General features: G+C 35.6%; 1 long non-coding RNA gene across 1 annotated transcript in view; it reads left to right on the plus strand.

Moving 5' to 3' along the window:
- Positions 1-1,341: 1,341 nt before the first annotated feature.
- LOC130708761 (uncharacterized) overlaps positions 1,342-24,878 on the plus strand; it is a 36,202-nt gene continuing 12,665 nt past the window's right edge. The window contains exons 1-2 of the long non-coding RNA XR_009009134.1: positions 1,342-1,421; positions 12,823-12,965. This is a non-coding gene — a long non-coding RNA (uncharacterized LOC130708761). The remainder of the gene's footprint in view (positions 1,422-12,822; positions 12,966-24,878) is intronic.

The raw sequence follows: 24,878 nt of genomic DNA on the forward strand, positions 1-24,878 counted from the left end.
GAAAAGAAAATGTCTCATCAGGCATATGTCTGCCTCAGATGGATTTATCCCTACCTGATCCTTATTTGTCTGGATTAACCATCTCTAGACCCATTTGTTATATGTCTTGATCTTTGGCCTGCCTCACACCCCTGGCTTAATTGATTTACCACAGTTAGAAAATAGTTTTCTTAGTAAGACTTTATAAATGTAAATGATTTTATGTTGAGATCTATGGTTGATGTAAACAATGTTGAAGTTATTATTATCTCTACTACCCAGTGAAGAACTTAAAGTAAAATTAATTTAGCTACAATAATATTGCCAGTTAATGTAGACTTAACATTTAAATCCAGCAAGGCTCATGCTCTATTCTAAATCACTGTATTTAAGGTTTGAAAAAAAATAGAGTGGAGACTAAAATGCAAGTGTAAGTATTTTGGTCACCAAGAAAAGTTATATAATCTGTATAAATAGATAATTTATTATAATTTAAAATTATGTGGGGTAGTCAGGTCCAATATAGATAAATATCTTATAATACAATAATAGAACAAAGAATTCAAATATTTTTAGTTTTCTTAAAGACAGAATTAATACACATTACTACCCAATTTGTCTTATTCTATTCGATCAACTTAGATTTATGTTAAACAGACTAGTAGAATATTAAATCATCGCTATCTTTAAAAAATACTTAAGAATAATGCATTCATTATTATTCAATTGATCAATAATAGCTTTAATATTACTGTTCTCCCAAGATAAATTTCTCTCTGATCACTACCCACTATTTAAGCATACTTTCAATATTAGCAATATGTTGGTCTAAATGTTTCATGTTGAGCTATTATTATACCTGTACTGTCTTTTCTCTTGCCCAGTAAGCCTGTCAAAATGCAAATTGCTTTCTCTGACCAAAACTACAGCAGGAGCTCAGCCTGGCTCCTTTTTGCACAAAACCAGCAACAGATTTGTTAACAGCTGCTCTTGGGGTCTGTACACATAATGGCAACTTCAGAACCTTGCAGGACCCACAGTTTTTCTGTCTGCAGCCCAGGAATCATTTAACAGTAGATGACACTTTTGGCAATGTATAATTAAAGAGCTTGTTTTAGCGACACTACACACTGTGAAACACATAATAAAAGAGAGGTGGGGGGAAGGTAACATGCATGAGTGTACAATTTAGATTGTGGCAGAGAATGTGAGTACAGCTGGGAGCTTGACAGTTTTGGCTGTGGTTGCTGAGATCAGATTTGGAAAAACAAATCACTATATGTTTCAACATTATCTAGGTGACGAATGAATCAATAAGCTAATTAAATATATCTTTCCTTCCTTATTCTGCTAATTGAGACTGGAGAAGATTATAAACAGATCCACAACATGACAAACCAGAGGTCGTCATTTAATTTGGATACCAGCATCACCTTTCCAAGGTATTGATATTTGGTTTACAGGGGAATAAAATAAGGAGAATTTAAGTGACTCTGACTTGCATTATTCTGAACACATATGATGCTGCGATTCAGATTGATGGGATGTAATAGATCTTTAAAACAGGACAGCTTTGGATCAATGGGGCTAGCATATTGGGTTATATTTCTTTTACAATCAGCTTGTTAAGTGTTCTTCATCATTTGCTACTAAAAGCAAAGGCAATCCTGTAGTTTAGAAAGATGATTTAAAAAATAAATTAGAAACTGAAGAGAAGAAATGTATTCTATTCCATTCCTAACAGTTGTACATCCCATTACTCATTAATAACTTACCATGATTAAATGTGTTTTACAGTCATTGTTTTCACCATGGATGACATCCTTCTACATGTCTGTTACCATTGACTACTTTTGCTTACATCTGAAATATATGTAAATGAAATCATACTGTATGGGCACATTTTGATCAAGCTTTTTAAATTAACATTATATTAGTGAGATTTATCAAAGCTGTTACACATAAGTGTAGTTCATTCACTTTCATTGATGTAAGGCTTTCCATAATAATTCCTATTATTCTGTGTCATGCTATATGTGGTTAATATTGATGGACATTTTAGTTATTATAAATAATGCTGATGTAAAGATTGTTTTACATGTATTTTGATGACCATGTGTAAGCATATTGATAGACACATACGTAGAAATAGAATTTCTGCTTTACAAAATATATGTATATTTAGCCTCTCTAATATTGCCAACAATTTTCCAAAGGGGATGTACAAAGTTATACTCCCACTGTCAGTACATAAGAGTTTCATATCCTCCCCAAAGCTTAGAAATATTAGTATTTTTTATATTTTAGTAATTCTAGTGAGCATAGTGTGGTATTTCATTATTGTTTTCATTTTCATTTTCCTGATAATGAATGATGTTGAGCATCTTTTCATGTTATAAATCATTTGGATGACCTTTATTAAAAGTACCTGCCCAAGTCTTTAGGCTGTTTTTTATTGGGTTGTCTATCTTGATGTTACTGATCTGAAATATTTCCTTTTGTATTCTCAATATCTTTCATATATATGTGTGTATACAGACACATATATACATTTCTATACACTCTTCTCTCTATGGCTTTCCTTTTCTAAGTCTTAATAGTGTCTTTTGGGACTTCCCTCGTGATGCAGCGGTTATGAATCGGCCTGCCAATGCAGGGGACACGGGTTTGATCCCTGGTCCAGGAAGATCCCATATGCCGTGGAGCAACTAAGCCCATGCATGATAACTACTAAGCCTGCGCTAGAGGGCCCACGAGCCACAACTGCTGAGCCCACGTGCTGCAACTACTGAGCCCTCATGCTGCAACTCCTGAAGCCCATGTGCCTAGAGCCCATGCTCCGCAACAAGAGAAGCCATCGCAATGAAAACCGCAACAAAGAGTAGCCCTTGCTCACCACAACTAGAGAAAGCCCATGCACAGCAATAAAGACCCAATGCAGCCAAAAAAATAAATAATAAGTAAATAAGTAGTGTCTTTTGAGAGAAACAGAATGTCTTAATTTTAATGAAATCTAACTTCTCAGTTTTTCATTTTTTTTTAACATCTTTATTGGTGTATAGTTGCTTTACTATGTTGTTTTAGTTTCTGCTGTATAACAAAGTGAATCAGCTATACGTATACATATATCCCCATATCCCCTCCCTCTTGTGCCTCCTTCCCACCCTCTTTATCCCACCCCTCTAGCTGGTCACAAAACACTTAGCTGATCTCCCTGTGCTATGCGGCTGCTTCCCACTAGCTATCTATTTTACATTTGGTAGTGTGTATATGTCCATGCCACTCTCTCACTTCATCCCAGCTTACCCTTCCTCCTCCCATTGTCCTCAAATCCATTCTCTATGTCTGCGTCTTTATTCCTGTCCTGTCCCTAGGTTCATCAGAAACTTTTTGTTTAGATTCCATATATATGTGTTAGCATATGGTATTTGTTTTTCTGACTTACTTCACTCTGTATGACAGACTCTAGGTCCATCCACCTCACTACAAATAACTCAATTTCGTTTCCTTTAATGGGTGAGTAATATTCTATTGTATATATGTGTCACTTCTTCTATATCCATTCATCTGTCGATGGACACTTAGGTTGTTTCCATGTCCTGGCTATTGTAAATAGAGCTGCAATGAACATTGTGGTACACGACTCTTTTTGAATTATGGTTTTCTCAGGGTATATGCCCAGTAGTGGGATTGCTGGGTCGTATGCTACTTCTATTTTTACTATTTTAAAGAACCTCCATACTGTTCTCCATAGTGGCTGTATCAATTTACATTCCCACCAACAGTGCAAGAGGGTTCCCTTTTCTCCACACCCTCTCCAGCATTTATTGTTTGTAGATTTTTTGATGATGGCCATTCTGACCACAGAGAGGTGATACCTCATTGAAGTTTTGATTTGCATTTCTCTAATGATTAGTGATGTTGAGCATCCTTTCATGTGTTTGTTGGCAATCTATATATCTTCTTTGGAGAAATGTCTATTTAGGTCTTCTGACCATTTTTGGAATGGGTTGTTTGTTTTTTTGCTATTGAGCTGCATGGGCTGCTTGTATATTTTGGAAATTAATCCTTTGTCAGTTACTTCATTTGCAAATATATTCTCTGATTATGAGGGTTGTGTTTTCATCTTGTTTATGGTTTACTTTGCTGTACAAAGCTTTTAAGTTTCATTAAGTCCTATTTGTTTATTTTTGTTTTTATTTCCATTTCTCTAGGAAGTGGGTCAAAAAGGATCTTACTGTGATTTATGTCATAGAGTGTTCTGCCTATGTTTTCCTCTAAGAGTTTTATAGTTTCTGGCCTTACATTTAGGTCTTTAATCAAGTTTCAGTTTATTTTTGTGTATAGTCTTAGGAAGTGTTCTAATTTCATTCTTTTACATGTAGCTGTCCAGTTTTCCCAGCACCACTTATTGAAGAGGCTGTCTTTTCTCCATTGTATATTCTTGCCTCCTTTAGAAAAGATAAGGTGACCATATGTGCATGAGTTTATCTCTGGACTTTCTATCCTGTTCCATTGATCTATGTTTCTGTTTTTGTGCCAGTACCATGCTGTCTTGATTACTGTAGCTTTGTAGTATCGTCTGAAGTCAGGCAGCCTGATTCCTCCAGCTCCATTTTTCTTTTTCAAGATTGCTTTGGTTATTTGGGGTCTTTTGTGTTTCCATACAAATTGTGAAATTTTTTGTTCTAGTTCTGTGAAAAATACCATTGGTAGTTTCATAGGGATTGCATACAATCTGTAGATTGCTTTGGGTAGTATAGTCATTTTCACAATGTTGATTCTTCCAATCCAAGAGCATGGTATATCTCTCCATCTGATTGTATTATCTTTAATTTCTTTCATCAGTGTCTTATAGTTTTCATACAGTTCTTTTGTGTCCTTATTCCTAGGTATTTTATTATTTTTGTTGAAATGGTAAATGGAGGTATTTTCTTAACTTCTCTTTCAGTTTTTTCATTGCTAGTGTATAGGAATACAAGAGATTTCTGTACATTAATTTGGTATCCTGCTACTTTACCAAATTCACTGATTAGCTCTAGTAGTTTTCTGACAGCATCTTTAGGATTCTTTATGTATTGTATCATGCCATCTGCAAACAGTGACAGTTTTACTTCTTCTTTCCCCTTTTGGATTCCTTTTATTTCTTTTTCTTCTCTGATTCCGTGGCTAAAACTTCCAAAACTATGTTGAGTAATAGTGGTGAGAGTGGGCAACCTTGTCTTGTTCCTGAACTTAGAGGAAATGGTTTCACTTTTTTCACCATTGAGAACGATGTTGGCTGTGGGTTTGTCATATATGGCCTTTATTATGATGAGGTAGATTCACTCTATGCCTACTCTCTGGAGAGTTTTTATCCTAAATGGGTGTTGAATTTTGTCAGAGGCTTTTTTTGCATCTACTGAGATGATCATATGGATTTTATCCTTCAGTTTGTTAATATGGTGTATAACATTGATTGATTTGTGTATATTGAGGAATCCTTGCATTCCTGGGATAATCCCCACTTGATCATGGTGTATGACCCTTTTAATGTGCTGTTGGATTCTGTTCGCTAGTTTTTTGTTGAGGATTTTTGCATCTATGCTCATCAGTGATAGTGGCCTGTAGTTTTCTTCTTTTATAGTATCTTTTTCTGGTTTTAGTATCAGGTGATGGTGGCCTCGTAGAATGAGTTTGGGAGTGTTCCTCCCTCTGTTATATTTTGGAAGAGTTTGAGAACGATAGGTGTTAGCTCTTCTCTAAATGTTTGATAACATTCGCCTGTGACGCCATCTGGCCCAGGGCTTTTGTTTGTTGGAAGATTTGTAATCACTGTTTCAAATTCTGTGCTTGTGATTGGTCTGTTCATATTTTCTATTATTTCTTCCTAGTTCAGTCTTGGAAGGTTATGCTTTTCTAAGAATTTGTCCATTTCTTCCAGGTTGTCCATTTTATTGGCATATAGTTACTTGTAGTAATCTCTCATGATCCTTTGTATTTCTGCAGTGACAGTTGCTATTTCTCTTTCTTCATTTCAAATTCTGTTGATTTGAGTCTTCTCCCTTTTTTTCTTGATGAGTGTTGCTAATGGTTTATCAATTTTGTTTATCTTCTCAAAGAACTAGCTTTTAGTTTTATTGATCTTTGTTATTGTTTCCTTCATTTCTTTTTCATTTATTTGTGATCTGAACCTTATGATTCCTTCTGCTAACTTTGGGGGTTTTTCTGTTCTTCTTTCTTTTATTGCTTCATGTGTAAGTTTCAGTTGTTTATCTGAGATTTTTCTTGTTTCTTGAGGTAGGATTGTATTACTATAAACTTCCCCCTTAGAACTGCTTTTGTTGCACCCCATAGGTTTTGGGTCGGCGTGTTTTCATCATCATTTGTTTCTAGCTATTTTTTGATTTCCTCTTTAATTTCTCCAGTGATCTCTTGGTTATTAAGTAGTTCATTGTTTAGCATCTATGTGCTTGTATTTTTTACAGACTTTTTCCTGTAATTGATATCTCGTCTCATAGTGTTGTGGTCGGAAGAGATACTTGATATGATTTCAATTTTCTTAAATTTACCAAGGCTTGATTTGTGACCCAAGATATGATCTATCCTGGAGAATATTCCATGAGCAGTTGAGAAAAATGTGTATTCTGTTGTTTTTGGATGGAATGCCCAATAAGGTTCAATTAAGTCCATCTTGTCTAATGTGTCATTTAAAGCTTGTGTTTCCTTATTTATTTTCATTTTGGATGATCTGTCTATTGTTGAAAATGGGGTGTTAAAGTCCCCCACTATTATTGTGTTACTGTCGATTTCCCCTTTTATGGCTGTTAGCATTTGCCTTATGTTTTGAGGTGCTCCTATGTTGGGTGCATAAATATTTACAATTGTAATCTTCTTCTTGGATTGATCCCTTTTTCATTATGTAATGTCCTTCTTTGTCTGTTGTAATAGTCTTTATTTTAAAGTCTATTTTGTCTGATATGACAATTGCTACTTCACCTTTCTTTTGATTTCCATTTGCATGGAATATCTTTTTCCATCCCCTCACTTTCAGTCTGTATGTGTCCCTAGGTCTGAATTGGGTCTCTTGTAGACAGCATATATACGGGTCTTGTTTTTGTATCCATTCAGCCAGTCTATGCCTTTTGATTGGAGCATTTAATCCATTTAAATTTAAGATAATTATCAATATGTACGTTCCTATACCATTTTCTTAATTGTTTGGGGTTTGTTATTGTAGGTCTTTTCCTTCCCTTGTGTTTCCTGCCTAGAGAAGTTCCTTGAGCATTTGTTGTAAAGCTGGTTTGGTGGTGCTGAATTCTCTTAGTTTTTGCTGTCTGTAAAAGTTTTAATTTCTCCATCGAATTTGAATGAGATCCTTGCTGGGTAGAATAATCTTGGTTGTAGATTTTTTCCCTTTCATCACTCTAAATATGCCCTGCCACTCCCTTCTGGCTTGCAGAGTTTCTGCTGAAAGATCAGCTGTTAACCTTTGGGGATTCCCTTACGTGTTACTTGTTGCTTTTTCCTTGCTGCTTTTAATAATTTTTCTTTGTATTTAATTTTTGATAGTTTGATTAATATGTGTCTTGGTGTGTTTCTCCTTGGATTTATCCTGTATGGATTCTCTGTGCTTCCTGGAATTGACTATTTCCTTTCCCATGTTAGGGAAGTTTTCAATTATAATCTCTTCAAATATTTTCTGTCCCTTTCTTTTTCTCTTCTTCTTCTGGGACCACTATAATTCGAATGTTGGGGTGTTTAATGTTGTCCCAGAGGTCTCTGAGACTGTTCTCAAGTCTTTTCATTCGTTTTTCTTTATTCTGCTCTGTGTCAGTTATTTCCATTATTTTATCTTCCAGGTCACTTATCCGTTCTTCTGCCTCACTTATTCTGCTATTGATTCCTTCTAGAGAATTTTTAATTTCATTTATTGTGTTGTTCATCATTGTTTGTTTGCTCTTCAGTTCTTCTAGTTCCTTGTTAAGCATTTCTTGTATTTTCATTTCTATTTCCAAGATTTTGGATCATCTTTACTATCATTATTCTGAATTATTTTTCAGGTAGACTGCCTATTCACTATTCATTTGTTTGGTCTGGTGGGTCTTTACCTTGCTCCTTTATCTGCTGCATATTTCTCTGTCTTCTCATTTTGCTTAACTTACTGTTTTGGGGGTCTCCTTTTCACAGGCTGCATGTTCATATTTCCCATTGTTTTTGGTGTCTGCCCCCAGTGTGTGAGGTTGGTTCAGTGGCTTGTGTGGTCTTCCTGGTGGAGGGGACTGGTGCCTGTGTTCTGGTGGGTGGGAGTGGATCTTGTCTTTCTGGTGGGCACCTCCACATCTGGTGGTGTGTTTTGGGGTGTCTGTGAACTTAGTATGATTTTAGGCAGCCTCTCTGCTAATGGATGGGGTTGTGTTCCTGTCCTGCTAGTTGTTTGGCATAGGGTGTCCAGCACTGTAGCTTGCTGGTCATTGAGTGAAGCTGGGTCTTGATGTTGAGATGGAGATCTCTGAGAGATTTTCGCCATTTGGTATTACATGGAGCTGGGAGGTCTCTTGTGGACCAGTGTCCTGCAGTTGGCTCTCCCACCTCAGAGGCACAGCCCTGATGCCTGGCTGGAGCACCAAGAGCCTTTCATCCACACGGCTCAGAATAAAAGGGAGAAAAAATAGAAAGAAAGAAAGAGGATAAAATAAAATAAAATAAAGCTATTATAATAAAAAATAAGAAAAAAATTATTAAGAGAAAATTTATTAAGAAAAAATGTTTTTAAATTTTTTAAAATAAATTTATTTATTTTTTATAATAAAAAAATAAGAAAAAAATTATTAGGAAAAAAATTTTTTAATTTTTTTAAAATAAAAAATAAAAAACTTATTAAGAAAAAAATTTTTTTAATTTTTTAAAATAAGGAAAAAATTATTAAGAAAAAAAAATTTTTTTAAGTAAAAAACATGAAAAAAAAAAAAAAATGGACAGACCGGACCCTAGGACAAATGGTGAAAGCAAAGCTATACAGACAAAATCTCACCCAGAAGCATACACATATACACTCACAAAAAAAGGAAAAGGGGAAAAATTAATATATCCTGCTCCCAAAGTCCACCTCCTGAATTTGGGATGATTCGTTGTCTATTCAGGTATTCAACAGGTGCAAGTACATCAAGTTGTTTGTGGAGCTTTAATCCGCTGCTTCTGAGGCTGCTGGGAGAGATTTCCGTTTCTCTTCTTTGTTTGTACAGCTCCCAGGGTTCAGCTTTGGATTTGGACCTGCCTCTGCGTGTAGGTCGCCTGAGGGCGTCTGTTCCCCGCCCAGACAGAACGGGGTTAAAGGAGCAGCTGCTTCCGGGCCTTGGCTCACTCAGGCCGGGGGGAGGGAGTGGTACGGAGGAGGCGGGGCGAGCCTGCGGCGGCAGAGGCCGGTGTGACGTTGCACCAGCCTGAGGCGCGCCGTGCGTTCTCCTGGGAAAGTTGTCCCTGGATCCCGGGACCCTGGCAGTGGCTGGCTGCACCGGCTCCTGGGAGAGGCGGTGTGGAAAGTGACCTGTGCTCGCACACAGGCTTTTTGGTGGCGGCAGCAGCAGCCTTAGCGTCTCATGCCCGTCTCTGGGGCCTGCGCTGCTCGCTGCGGCTCGCGCCCATCTCTGGAGTTCGTTTAGGCGGCGGTCTGAATCCCCTCTCCTTGCGCGCAGCGAAACAAAGAGGCAAGAAAAAGTCTCTTGCCTGTTCGGCAGCTGCAGACCTTTTCCCGGACTCCCTCCCGGCTAGCTGTGGTGCGCCAACCCCTTCAGGCTGTGTTCACGCCGCCAGCCCCAGTCCTCTCCCTGCGATCCGACCGAAGCCCGAGCCTCAGCTCCCAGCCCCGCCCGCCCCGGCGGGTGAGCAGACAAGCCTCTCGGGCTGGTGAGTGCTGCTCGGCGCCAAGCCTCCGTGCAGGAATCTCTCCGCTTTGCCCTCCGCACCCCTGTGGCTGTGCTCTCCTCCGTGGCTCCGAAGCTTCCCCCCGACAACCCGTGTCTCTGTCAGTGAAGGGGCTTCCTAGAGTGTGGAAACCTCTCCTCCTTCACGGCTCCCTCCCACTGGTGCAGGTCCTGTCCCTATTCTTTTGTCTCTGTTATTTCTTTTTTCTTTTGCCCTACCCAAGTACGTGGGGTGTTTCTTGCCTTTTGGGAGGTCTGACGTTTTCTGCCAGCGTTCAGTAGGTGTTCTGTAGGAGCAGTTCCACGTGTAGATGTATTTCTAATGTATCTGTGGGAAGGAAGGTGATCTCCGCATCTTACTCTTCCACCATCTTGCCCAGACTCCATATTTGTACTTTATATGAGGCTCTAAAAAGATTTCAAGAGACCAAAATCATAATATGGCAGTTGAAAATCAGTTCTAGAATATATCTGAGTAATTAAATTCTAACTAGTGCTACACAATGCTCAGATTAGATGAGAAAGAACTGCAAAATTATATAATTTATCATCTTAATAATATTTACAGAGCCCTATGGAGAAAAATAAGGATTAAAAAAAATTTATTTGTAATATTTACATATGTTTAATTATGTATTGAAACCATAATTATTCATTATACAAATATATTTAAAATATAATATTAATTTTCCAATGATTGATTTTGATTAAAATAAATCAGGATTATGGGAAAAGTGTTAGACTTAAGTGTTAAGGTAAGATTAATAATAAATTTCAATTATTGGAAGAGCTCAAATAAATAATTAACATTTGGTGAACTGTTAATCTACCTTTCAAACTCTGTACTAAACACTTTGCATACCAAATCTTATTCAATTATTGTAAGTATTCTATGAGGTGAGTAATTTATCATCCCCATTTGAGAAAGTCACGTTTCTGATCTGCTAAGGGACTTCCAAGATCACAGAGCAAATAGATGGAGAAACTAGGATTTAATGTGTTTCTGTCTGTCCTGGGAACACAGTATCTACCAACTCAGGTAAGTTTTTCTTAAGAACAAGGGCACTGTTTATTTTTCTTATAGTATAAGCTCTTATTTACTATAATCTTCAGATTCTTCTTTTTAGAATTCTTAACAGTTTATAGACACTAGTAATATAGGTATCCAAATATAGAATCTGAAGTTGCTTTCAAATCATAGAGGAGTCTGAGCCTAAGAGGCTGTAAATAATTAGATCAAACCCCCAGGAAAAAAATTCATGTTAGATTTCATGAGGTTACACATGAATTAAGAGCTGGGTCTGAATCTTTTCTCCCAAGGTTTTGTTTCCATGTTAAACACTTGGCACTAAACTCATAATCCATAAGCGTTGTTCTTCTCTTTGTTTAAGTTATGGGCTTTTATTTTTTTCTTCAGGTAAACATGCATGCTTAAATGTCTTTTAGGAATAGAATATATCTAGCTGATATACAGTGAAGTATCCCTTTATTGTCCTTGTCATTCTTTTCCCTTGTTATTCTTTCTTCCTCTGGTTGGTTGTCCAGGAACCAAATGCAGTTCTTTCTCCACTACTAAAGTATATCCATACTTTTTATTATGCAGTGCATTGCTTTCAATGGAATCAGTACTTACCTGTCACTGGGGTTGCTATTTAGATAGAGTGTTAATCCAAATCACCTCCTGACAATAAACTAATGAAAACTATTGAACTACTGTGTTTACTACGTTTGAGAGCATATTACAAAGAGTGACTTTGTGTGTGTGATTTCCAGGAACGATGAAAGGGTAACAGGGAATGCGAGACCTTCGTATATCAGTTTCACCTGAATAAATATGGAAAGATGTAATTGACTTAACTGTCTGTACTTACTAACATTTAAAAATTGTTGGGAATAGTAGAGCTTTCAGAAATGTTTCCTATTAGAAATGCATTACTTTACATGATTACGCACAATTATTTCTGTCATGACTCTTCCATTTCCTATTGGTATAGCTTTTTCTACCTCACTATTCACTTAAAAAACAAACAAACAAACGAAATAGAGGCTTGTGGATACAACGTGGTTGAAGAGATATAAGTGCTTTGAGTTGGGACTGAATCATTTGTCACAACTTCTTTTGGAATTCGTGTCGGTTGGTTTCCTTAGGGAAACAGACTGAAAATCAGGTTTGCAAGCAATAGGTTTAATAGAAGGTGTTTCCTCATGCCCCTCATGTGAGGAAAGGGAAGCAAGACTGGACGGACAGTAGCAACAGAGGTCTCAATCACTCATTCAGGGGGCTCCGGAGCTGTAGCACTCTTCAGATTTGTCATTTTTGACACCAGGGGGCCTGGGCATTTATTTTTTAAATTAAAGTATAGTCAATTTACAATGTTTCAGGGGTACAGCAAAGTGATTCAGTTATATATATAGATATATATATATATTTCAGATTCTTTTTTTTCAGATTCTTTTCCATTATAGGTTATTACAAGCTATTGAATATAGTTCCCTGTGCTATACAGTAGGTCCTTGTTTATTTTATGTATAGTAGTGTGTATCTGTTAATCCCAAATTCCTAATTTATCCCACTCCAAGTCTTTCTCCTTTGGAAACCATAAATTGTTTTCTATGTCTGTGTCTATTTCCACTTTGTAAATAAGTTCATTTGTATCATTTTTTTAAGATATAAATGATATTGTATGATATTTGTCTTTCTCTGATTTACCTCACTTAGTATGAGAATGTCTAGGTCCACCAATGTTGCTGCAAATGGCATTATTTTTTTCTTTTTTATGGCTGAGTAATACTCCACTGTATATATGTGCCACATCTTCTTTATCCATTCATGTATTGATGAACATTCAGGTTGCTTTCATATCTTGACTATTGTAAATAGTGCTGCTATGAACATTGGGGTGCATACATCTTTTCAAATTAGAATTTTTATCTTTTTCAGATATATGGGCCTGGGTCTTTTGAAACCCTCATAAGAACTATCTTGGGATGCTGGTTGCCCTGGAAAGAGCATGTCACTGTGGAAGAGGCAGCTTCCTTTGGCTGCAGGAAATTCCTGAAGAGGACTGGGCTGTGAGTTGTCAGGTAAAGTCTCAGTCTGAAGGAGGATCTGAATATCAGGCCTCAGGATATATGAATCTTTAAAAGCCATGTTTGAAATCAATATGTTACCTACCTCTATCTATTTATATATGTTATGTTCTGAATGGGGCTTTCCATTTTTTAAAACTCAATCTTTTCTTCACAGCTTTCTTTAAGTTTCAGTATTCATTATTTTCTCCCAAAACATGTGAAAAGTGTTCTCTTATTTTGAATATATTTATATACTTTTAATCAAATAGGAGGCTAGACATGTCTGAAGGAAACAGAGTACCATATAAAATGCAAGATTAAATATATTCAAATTTAATATTAGAATAATTTCAATTTTAAAGCTTAATGATCCCTCAAATATAATATGAAATAACAAAATCATAAAAATAAAATATTCTGAAAGTGTATGTAAGCTTTCTCCCAAGTGTTCCTTGATGTTTTGACTCAAAAGTAGATGAAAAGAAATGTTGATGTACCTTTATCAACAAGAATTATATTAAATAACGTTATCTAATATAAGCATTCTCTCTTCTGAGTATTAAATTTAACTGAAATTTTAACTAAGTTTTTAGGTAAATCTATTATATCACAAAAGGACATTTAAAAACCATGTGTTTATTTCCTCACATATAGCACAAGTCTGAATTCATGATTTTCAATTCTATGATGTGCTCAGAAAGAATTTTAAACGAATACTATACAGAGCAATGACTTTCAGAAAGTATTCAGAAAGGGCTCTCAGCAACTGCTAGCATTTATTGAATGCTATGTTCTAGAAACTGGGCTGTGTACCTAATGTATCTTATCTCATTTAATTCTCTGCAGGACAAGAAGGTAAGTCCATTAAGGCTGTTTTCCAGATGAGAAATCTGAGACTTGGAGTTTAATGAAGTTACCTAAGCCTACAAAGATAGTAAACAGAGAAATCAAGAAATAGATCTATCTTTATTTGGATCCCACACACAGGCTCTTTCTACTATTACCAAGCTACAGGGGTTCAACAAAATTGGTAGTCACTGAGTTGGAAGTTGAGTACTAAGCAGAATGCATAAGATAAGCAGTCAAAGTTCTTGAAACATAGTACTCAGAGACCATTTCTACCCATTTCCAGAATTAGTGATAACATAGACAGGAAATCAACTTAGATCTAGGGATGGTTGTTCCAAAGTTTATTATGTAGAACAGTATAATAACTATTATACACTCCCACAAAAGAGGAGAATAGGGTGGTTCCCTTCCAAAGTTTCCCAAATAACTTTGAGACATAATGGTTTAAACAAATATATATATTTTTTAAACTGGAGGATCTTAATATAATAAAGTGCATTGTAAACACCTCCAAAAGAGTGGGGTATATGAATCATAACTCCAAATGCTTTTCGCCAAATAATCTTTTTCTTTTTTTTAAATTGGCCATCTCTCAGCACTCATTTCTTCAGGATACAATTCAGTTGATTCTGTGATATTATGTTAGGTATAAATATCCACTCCAGAAGAACAAGTACACTAAAATTATAGCTACAGGATGACTATATTGTCACTATTTAGAACTACATAAACTAAAAGAACAAAATCAGGCAAAAACTGTACAACACAATTAGGAAGTTGGGCTGGACTTCATTTACAAAACCTGCTTAATATACAGTTAGTTCAGTGTTAACTGAATTACTCTCTCTTTTTTCTTTTATTTTTTTCTTGTCTTACAGTTTTATTAAATAAAAACTCCACTAATAAAGAATATAGTGTTACCTTTGGCTCCTATTCTGCAATTATTTTTTAAACATCTTTATTGGAGTATAATTGCTTTACATTGTTGTGTTAGTTTCTGCTGTATAACAAAGTGAATCAGCTATACATATACATATACCCCCATATCTCCTCCCTCTTGCGTCTCCCTCCCACCCACCCTATCCCACCCCTCTAGGTGGTCACAAAGCACCGAGCTGATCTCCCTGTGCTATGCAGCTGCTTCCCACTAGCTATCTATTTTACATTTGGTAGTGTGTATATGTCAGTGCCACTCTCTCACTTCTTCCCAGCTTACCCTTCCCCCTCCCCAGATCCAAACATCCTCAATTCTTTTTCATGCCAACCCTCCCTACAACTTAAATTGTCTTCACTAAAGCAATCTACAGATTTGTCAAGCTGGGACTTGGGAGGCATCAGGACAGGACTGATGGGGATTTGAGGGACAGAAGGGGGGACGAAGGCCTAAGTTCAGACACATAGAAATGGGCAGGAGTTTCTCAAGATAAGAGAAGCAAGCATGTGGGCAGCATAAAGGAGACAAAAGGGAAGTCACAGGCTAATTTTATAAAACTGGGCAATGAAGGGCAGGTCTAAGAAGTCAGCTGAAATAGTGGTCCATGGCACAAATTGTAGTGTGGATAAGCATGTTTCTGGTACTCAGACAAAAAAATTGGTTAAGAAAAGAAGCAAAAAAAAAAAGTGAAAGAACCCAGGCTAATTGCATGCTCTTTGAGGTCAGAACCTAGGCACGGGGCACTAGAAACAACTTGATACCAACTCAAGGACTTTCTGAGAATGGTGGGTCTCCTAATTTCCTTCTGTCCAGAATCAGCTCCTCTGAAGTGCTACCCAAATGGAGAACATTAAGCACACGAAATTGAGGGAGTCAGATGAGGGGATAAAAGCAAATGGTTACAACAATTGTCTCTGTACCTGGAAGGATATCTTAAAGTAGGGGGGCAGGAGATGTCTAAAATGAAGGACTAAGAGGAAGAGAGGAACTCACATTATTCAAAACAATATAGTTGACCTGTGGCTGCATGTACAAAGTCAGATTCCTGGGGGTTTTTTTCTATTAATTACTGAAAACTGTTCCCAAATTATTTCATATTTTGCCAGTTTAAGAAGAACCATTATCAGATTTACATGAAAGGAAATTTCATTGAAAGCATCTTCTCAATGATACAGAATTATAAACTGGGAGAGTTAATGTACTAGGTATTTCCCCATTATCCTATTTACTAAGATCACTGCAAAAAAATATGTTAACTAATAGACATAGACACTCTCTGAAAAAAATGTGAAGTTCTTATAAGCAAATATTACTTATTACTTTCAGAAGCATAGTTTTTCAATTTAAGTAGCCCCATTATGAGTCTTTTCTCTGGTCACAAATATTTCTGAGTTTCAGGATATGGCCAATGTCATGTTACATATGTTTTAAAAAGTGTATGATTTTTTTTTAATAGGATAATATTTTGGTTAAAACTTTTACTGAGTATGTGCAGAGATTAAGGAAAATATCATTCGTTAATTATCCTTGGGGAACAAAATTAATCTGGTGCAATATTTTGGATATATAAGCTATATAAAGAAACAAAAAACCTTTGCCTAAATTAAAATAGAAGAGATTGTGTGCGATTGTGCACATATGCTTTTATCTACTAAAAGATTAGCCAAAATAATCTGATTTTCCTTGACGGTCTAATTTCAGTGTCTTTGCTAAAAAGACTAAACCTAGTGACAATGGGAGCAGTGATCATTTCAGTGACAATGGGAAATTTGTTTATGATGGATTTTATGAAATGAATGCAAGTTTTATGGCATACTTACCTTTGAAAACACTTTTAAAGTTTTATTTGCTGTAACGCACAATTAGTTAAGATTCAAGCCAAAGTACTGCCCTTGTGCATACAGCATATGTTGTAAATGGTTCTTGGTTGACTTTGCTGAAGAAGTTTATAAAGTTGTTGCAGTATATTTTCCTTGCCAAAAGAGAAAATAAATAATACTTCTGTGCTGTTATTTCAGGGACATCATTTTAAAGTTAGTACCATTCCTAATGGAAAACCTTTTGCAATTCAACAGTGGCAACATTGAGATAAGGCTAAAAATACCAAGTGGAAAGAATAAAGATGATTTGTGAAGCATTTCAAAACATAAAAAAATGTAGTTTTGGAAATAGCTTTAGAAAATATACCCTGTGAGGAAATGACCAGATGGTAAGAAGATGAAGAGGTATAATTAGGGAATGTCATAAGTTATTATGTGATATAGAGGTTAGATACTGTTTGCATAAATCAAGGATATATCACCTTCTAACTCAAGTCAAGCTTCAAAATGATAAGTTAACACAAGTCAAAACTAGCTTATCATTATAAATGTAGTGAAAAGGGTAAAGAAGGCAAAGTCTTTTCCTCTTTTCCTCTTTTTTCTATTGGCTATCACAAAGAAACTTCTTTGAATTCTGTTCTCTATTAGTAAACATGAGTTATTGTATATTGCATTAGTAGGTACAATGACTTTGAGCTGAGAAAAGAAGCCAAGTCCAGGCAAGTCCATCATGTTTCAAAATATACAAAAGCATGCAAAATAGGGTAGTAATGTCTGCCCTATTTAATATATAGGAGATGGGTGTAGTTGTAAAATCAAATGAGAATATGCGTATGAAAATGCTTTCGGTAAAGAGCTATTAAAGATAGGAGTAGTAGGATAATAACTGAGTGACTCAGACCTTGAGAAGATATATTTCCCGATCTTAAACCAACTTTATTGAGAAATAATTCACCTATGATAAAATTCACAGATTTAAGTGACCTCAACCCAATCAAAATGTAGCGTTTCTATCTTTGCAGTTGATTCTCGCACCTTCACTTCCCCACCCCAGGCTATCATTGATCTGATTTATACCACCATAACTTTATTTTGCCTGTTCTAGAATTTCATGGAAATGGAACCATACATTGCACATTCTCCTGTGCCTAGCTGTTTTTACTCAGTATGATGCTGGAGAGATTCACCTATGTTAATGCAATTTCAAAAGTTCATTTATTTTTATTTCTGAGTTGATTTCTACTGTATGAATGGACTACTTTTTTTTTTAAACATCTTTATTGAAGTATAATTGCTTTACAATGGTGTGTTAGTTTCTGCTTTATAACAAAGTGAATCAGTTATTGGACTACATTTTTTTAAATCCATTCTCTTGTCAAGAGATATTGTATTGTTTCCAGTTTTTTGATTTTTTTTTTGTTTTTTACTGTGATGAATAAAACTTTCATGAACATTCATATAGAAGTCTGTCTACAAAAATATGTTTTCATTTCTCTTGGGTAAACACCTAAGAATAAAATTACTGAGTTGCCTACATAGTAATTACTCCTGAGAAATGAAAACATATGTCCACACACACACAAAAAAAACAAAAACAAAAAGGAAAAAAATCCTCATGCAAACGTTCATAGCAGCCACTTTATTTATATTTTAAGAGCCTCCTTTGGGCTAGAGGATGAGATTGCATATTAATGGATGAGGCACATACTCTTTTTTCCTTGTTAAGGGTTTCAACGATTCCGTAGTCAAACACTCTATGAACTAGTTAATTCTGGGGAGAACAATGAGACTGATATGATAGAGGCAGGGATTTCTACCTGTCTCTGGGGTTTTAATGTATTAACTTGGGCTCTGAGACTTGAAAAACCTGAAGTGTACCTGGAGTGGGGCTGGAAGAAGAAACAGTAAGCTCCTATTATTATATCGATGTGGAGCTAGTCTAGGCATAATTATGTAATTATGTAATTATAGTGTGGCAGTGGCCGTGACAGCAGCAGCTCAGATATCAACTCTGAGTCCTGAGGCAAAAGTAAGAACACGGGTGGTGCTAGTCAGCTGAGGACAGATCTGTCCAGGACAGTGGTCATGGCATGAGGGTCGGCATTGGCACAAACAGCAAAGAGGGCCAGAATAAAGGAATCTATTCAGAGATCTATATCTTGAGAAAGTCCCAGAAATAACTTGAGAAATGACTCTTTTGTAGGATATTGATGTCTGGCAAGTAAGTAAGTATTCTAATAATGTGAATATAAAAATTATATATGTTTTATTTTGTCCTCACTGATTCAGGACAACAGTGGAAATGGGTTTTGTTTTTGTTAAATCACGTGATTCATATGTTTAGGGCTTATAGTATGTGACCTTACTAACATTAGACATTAACCTAAATTAAACATTAACCTAAAACTAATTGATTTGGGACATATTCTTATTGAATAATTCTAAGTCCATTCAGCTTTAGAAATGCTCAGAAAATTAGTGGTAAAACTCTGCTGGAATATTTCTACCATGCAGCTTGGATAACTATATGAGGTTGTACTTACCAGTTTCAAAGATTATTTCCTTGTCTCTGTGTACTCCATTACACTAATAAAAATATTGAGATTGTCCACTGATCACTGGAATTAATGTTTCTTCTGGAAAAGTCCAAAATTTTTCTCCTGTTTTTCTGGTTTTAGGGAACCTTCCCACATTTCTCAATTAAGAATTCCAGCTATAATGATTACTTATCATTTCAGTAGAATTAAAGTTAAAGTATTGAAAGACAGATATTACAGTTATATATTTTGAGTTGGTTTTAACCATGCTTTTACACCCACAAGGTAACTGAGAATAAGAAATCCATTGCCGGGTGTATCTGAACTCGCATGCTAAATTATAGATGTAGAATGTAAAAAGAATATGGTTCCATCTCTTTTCTTTAAGTGGGTATAATTTAATTTTAATTTTGGCTTATCCCCTGTCATATAAAGCTTACCAGGCCTTAAAATGGTAGAGTCTCCTCTGTAATTACAATTGGTACATTTGAAATCACTAAACTGTAACAAAGAGCATCCTTCTAAAAGCCTCCATAGAGTATAGGTTATCACTGGCCAGGCAGGCTTACCTCCCACTCTCATCATGAAGCCATGAATAACTAAAAAGGATCCTCTAATATGTGGCTGCTGTAACTATGTGTAGACACGGCTGTTTTTAACTCTTTGGTTTGAGAACTGGCCAGAAATCATTACTCAAAACGAAACACCTTCTTTCCAATTGCTGCTTGCCAGGTGCAGTTTTCTGCAGTTCTTATCAAGGTCCCTCTGTGTTACATTTAAAATATGCTTAAAACTTCCTCTTTTATCCATATGTGTTCCTCTTCCACTCATGTAAGTTCCTTGAATATCAATCTTTCACCTGGTAATAAGAAAATGAATTATTAGGCCATGAGTTTTTTCACTCTTCACTAGGCATCACAGATCTCCTATATTTAGTATATATTATTAGCTACTTAGCATCCTAAGTAAGGAAGTTTTCATTCTACCTCTCTGTTCCTATTGAAAGTAGATGCCATGTCAACTCTATGTATCTGATTCATTATTTATATTTCTGAGATAATATTTGTTCCTTATTGTCCTAATTTCAGTTTTATGAGGGGATTTGAAATTTCTATTAGTACATTGAAGTTGAAGAAAAAGTCTTAGAGTTCCAGATGTTACATATGGATCATACAAAGGATTTCTTGGGCATCTGGTAACTAAGAGGAGTACTCAATATCGATGTCAGATAAAGTCAGATCCCTGGAGAAGAGGACATGAAAAATAGATGATACTCCCAGGATTTTCCTATAGAGAGCAGTTATGTATATGTATTTGTATAGCTTTCTTTTCTAAATAAAGAAAATTAGCTAAAATATATTAGATGACTTCAGATATGCTACCAATATCACCACCTTGACAAAAATTAAGAAGACCAGACATCTTACTTACAATAAATTATTTCACATTAGGAATAAGTTGTTGTGTATGCTAATGAACTTGAAAAACTTGAGGAAAAAAAAAGAGTTCATTAACCTTAGAGTGGTGTGGAAAACTCTCCATTGTTCCATCTCAGCTTCTCTCTTCTGTTCATCTCCAGCATCACTGAAATGAGCTCTTTGCCCAGCATGGCAAACAGTGTACAACATGTGGGTTCCTGGTCCTTCTCATGGCTCCATAGATTGACAGATGAAGTTACATTGCTCTGGAATGCTGTTTCCAGTCCCATCCACCTCATATACTCTCACTCCTGACATCATTTCTCTGAAGATTCCTTTATACACTGCAGCGTAAGTGTGCTCCTTCCCTCCAATTTTTTATTTTTTTTATTTTTATTTTTATTTTTTTGCTCTTATGACTTCCTAGGCAGTAGTCTACCATATAGAACATCTCACAGAGTGTGCTGTCCATTGGGCTGTCCCTCTTAGCAGACTGAAAGAATTTTTCATGCAAAGCTAGATCTTATGTGCATATTGATCTTCAATACCTCACATATTACTGACACACTGTATATAATCAGTAATTATTTGTTGAATAAATAGAATTATACCACCAAATTGTTGGGCAGAGAAATAGAATTTAGTTTTTAAAAATTGAGGTTGTCTTCAGGGCTAGCAGTTCAAATTTATATTATCACACCAACCTTGGTTCAGACTGAAGAACTTTTTGGTAGTTTTTTTTTTTTTTTTTTTTTTTGTTAGTGTGATTCAAATGTTACTAAGGTATGAGCCATTTGCTTAATACTACATAGCAAGGGAATGCTGTGATCTGATCTGTGATTAAGAAACATAGCAACATTGTGAGGGAAAGAGAGAAGTGGAAAGATTAGACCCTTTACATTGGTGTTAAACTATCACAAATCTTCATATCAAAGAATCTGTAACATTTGATGCTCTTCCTTTTTCTAATAACACAAGACAGAGGCTTGGTGATACTTTAAAAATATTTTAAAAATATTTGTTCCTTTAGGAACCAGATGAAATGCACTGCTTTTTTACTTATCTCAATGGATCTTCATAGTGTAATATTTGAAAATCTATATTTTAAGAAAATAAATTCCAAATATAGGTTTTAAAGAAAGCTAGAATTTATTACAAGTATTAGAGAATAAATAATATCAAATGGAATCAATATCTTTAAACTTACTATCTTTTACCCCAGGAATCAGTAGACACATATAACTGAAATTTCACTTGAATGTGTTTTGGCATAATTTGATCAACTATTATAAAACCAAAAAAGTGTGATTTCCAGAATTAAACATAATAAAACTTTCATAATTCTATGTTCACTCATTTTTAAAATATTTACAGAAAAATAAAGACATACCTTTGAGTGTAGCAGAGAAATTAACATCCAACTCATAATAAAGCTGGGAAGGTTTAAGCAGAAAAAAAAAAAATCACAAGGGCACAATTTAAAATAGTGGAAAATAGATAAATGTGTATATTTTTAAAACCATCTACAAAAGGTAGACTTTAATATAAAATTTAAAAGCACTCTTATTTTCCCCATAATTGATGTATTTGTTTTGTTTTTCAATAAGTACACATTTGTTTGGCATATATAACAATTAAAAAATTAGAGAAAAATAGGATATTTAAGTAAACCAATAGGTTTTACCATTGTTGAACAACTTGGAAAAACACCTGGAGTATTTATGTAAGATACGATTAAAACCAATTACTCAATAATTAACCCCAAATAATTATGCCCTATTTCAAACAGAAAGAGCTTCCTTAGAAACAGAGACACTGATAATAAAAGAATTGCCTTGGGTCAAATTTAGAAGAACCAGCTGAATGAGATGTTGCAGCGTTCTGTGTGTTGAACAAGTTAGTCCTAATCTGAAATCTGAAAAATGATTAATCCCAATGGTATTAAAGCATACAGAGTATAGGCATGATATGTTATAAGGAATATCTTAGACCGAAGATCAAAGACAAAATACCAAAAAAAAGCAAAGCACAAGGGAAATTTGCATTACTAAAATAGGTATACCATGACTAAGCCTGGAGACATGAAGAAAAGAGAGAAGATGAAAGCAGTAGCAGAAGTCCTGGAGACTGGAACAGTTACGTACCACTGGGACTTGCCTTTTCAACTCTGCACACAACATAAAAAGAAATCTTGTCTGCAGTAGATTCCACAGAGAGACCAGGAATGCTGAAAAAGTTGAGGCTTTTAGTCTCTCAAAGTATTGCCACAGCTAGAAGAGGAGTGAGAAACACACATATACATAGAGATAAATATAACAAACTCATGAAAATTGAGTGAGAATTGCATTATGTTATACATCAAGTATTTCTGACTCCTCATCAATACTGACAACAGACTGGAATTGTAATGAAGTAGTCATAGGACATACAAAAATGGAGTTGAGCAACCACTGAGGACCTGGTTTCAGACATGTCCCTGCACCACTGAGAACTTGAAGTTTCTGTGAACTATACCAAACCCAAGGATACCAGCTGTTTTTTAAAACAACACCTGTAGTCTCTTCAATAGATGATGCTGGGAAAACAGGACAGCTACAATGTAACAGGAGGAAATTAGAACGTTTTATAACACCATATACAAAATAAACTCAAAATGGATTAAAGACCTAAATGTAAGACTGGAAACCATAAAACTCCTAGAGGAAAACATGGCAGATCACCCTTGACATAAATCATAGCAAATTTTTTGGGGATCTGTCTCCTAAAGCAAAGGAAATAAAAGCAAAAATAAACAAAGGGAACTTAATTAAACTTAAAAGCTTTTGCACAGCAAAACCACTGACAAAACCAAAAAACGACCTACTGAATGGGAAAAAATATTTGCAAATGATATGACCAATAAGGGGTTAATATCCAAAATATATTAACAGCTCATACAACTCAACACCAAAAAAACAAACAAACCAATTAAAAAATAGGCAGAAGACTGAATAGACATTTTTTCAAAGAAGACATACAGATGGCCAACAGCCACATGAAAAGATGCTCAGTATCATTAATCATCAGAGAAACGTAAATCAAAACCACAATGAGATATTACCTCATACCTGTCGGAATGGCTATCATCAAAAAGACCACAAATAACAAATGGCGAGGATGTGGAGAAAAGGAAACCCTTCTACTCTGTTGGTGGGAATGTAAATTGATGCAGCCACTGTGGAAAACAGTACGGAGGTTCCTCAAAAAACTAAGTAGAGCTACCATATGACCCAGCAATTCCACTCCTGAGTATATAGCCGAAAAAAACAAAAACACTAATTTGAAAAGATACATGCACCCCAATGTTCATAACAGCATTATTTACAATTGCCAAGATATGGAAGCAACCTAAGCGCCCATCAATAGATGAATGGATAAAGAAGATGTGGTATATATGTATAAACAACTCAGGTAACTAATTGTGGCCTTGCAGTTTTTTGCCTTTATAAGCCTCCTCCATTTTGTAGTCAGGTGGAACACAATTTAAGAACTTCTTGAATCTATGTCTCCCGAGCTGCCGTCCTAACATACCCCAAATAAACACCTTTTTATTTCACTCAGATCTCTGTTTCTGAAATTTTGGTTAATAATACAAAATGGCCTGACTTCAGAATGTGATTCAGATGTTCTACACTTCCCTTAGAGGTGGGTTTCATTTAAGTGTTTCAGCCAAATCAAAACTTCGGGAAAAAAAAAGGGAAGGAACAGAAACTGTTAAAATACAGGAAATGCTAATAGACTATTCTTACTTTCCTAGTTCATAACTTTTCTTGTATAAAACTAAAACAACAATGAAATGAATGATTACATTTAAAGGCTGATCAATGATATTTTTTTTCACTAAGGTTTGAAATGCTCATTTGGGACTGCCAGGGATGACAGTCTAGGGAGAATGTCAAAGTTTCTGCCCTCCTGACTTCTTACCAGAACTTGTGGGCTCATTTGCTGATCTAATCCTTAGATGTGCTGAGCTATCTCAACACTGCCATCCTGCCATTCTCTTCCTCAAAAACTCTCATTTCCTACAAAACCCCTCAAAAATACACTTTCAATTTCATTCTCTTGCTATTTCCCTAAATCTCACTAAACTGCAAACTCCTTGAGAGCATGAAATAGGACTTGAGTTTGTATCCACAGGGTCTAACTTATGCCATTACATTTTAAATAATTTGATGCAAATTACATTTTAAATAAATAACTTGATGTGTCCTCCCTGAATGGATGATATATCAGTAGAGGCATAAGAATATTTCCAAAGACCTAAGGTATTTTCTGGACACACCTTGTATTTTCAAGCTTCTTGAGTTTTTATTTTGATCTCTGATTAC

Source organism: Balaenoptera acutorostrata, chromosome 8, assembly GCF_949987535.1.
Source record: "Balaenoptera acutorostrata chromosome 8, mBalAcu1.1, whole genome shotgun sequence".
Lineage (NCBI taxonomy): Eukaryota > Metazoa > Chordata > Mammalia > Artiodactyla > Balaenopteridae > Balaenoptera > Balaenoptera acutorostrata.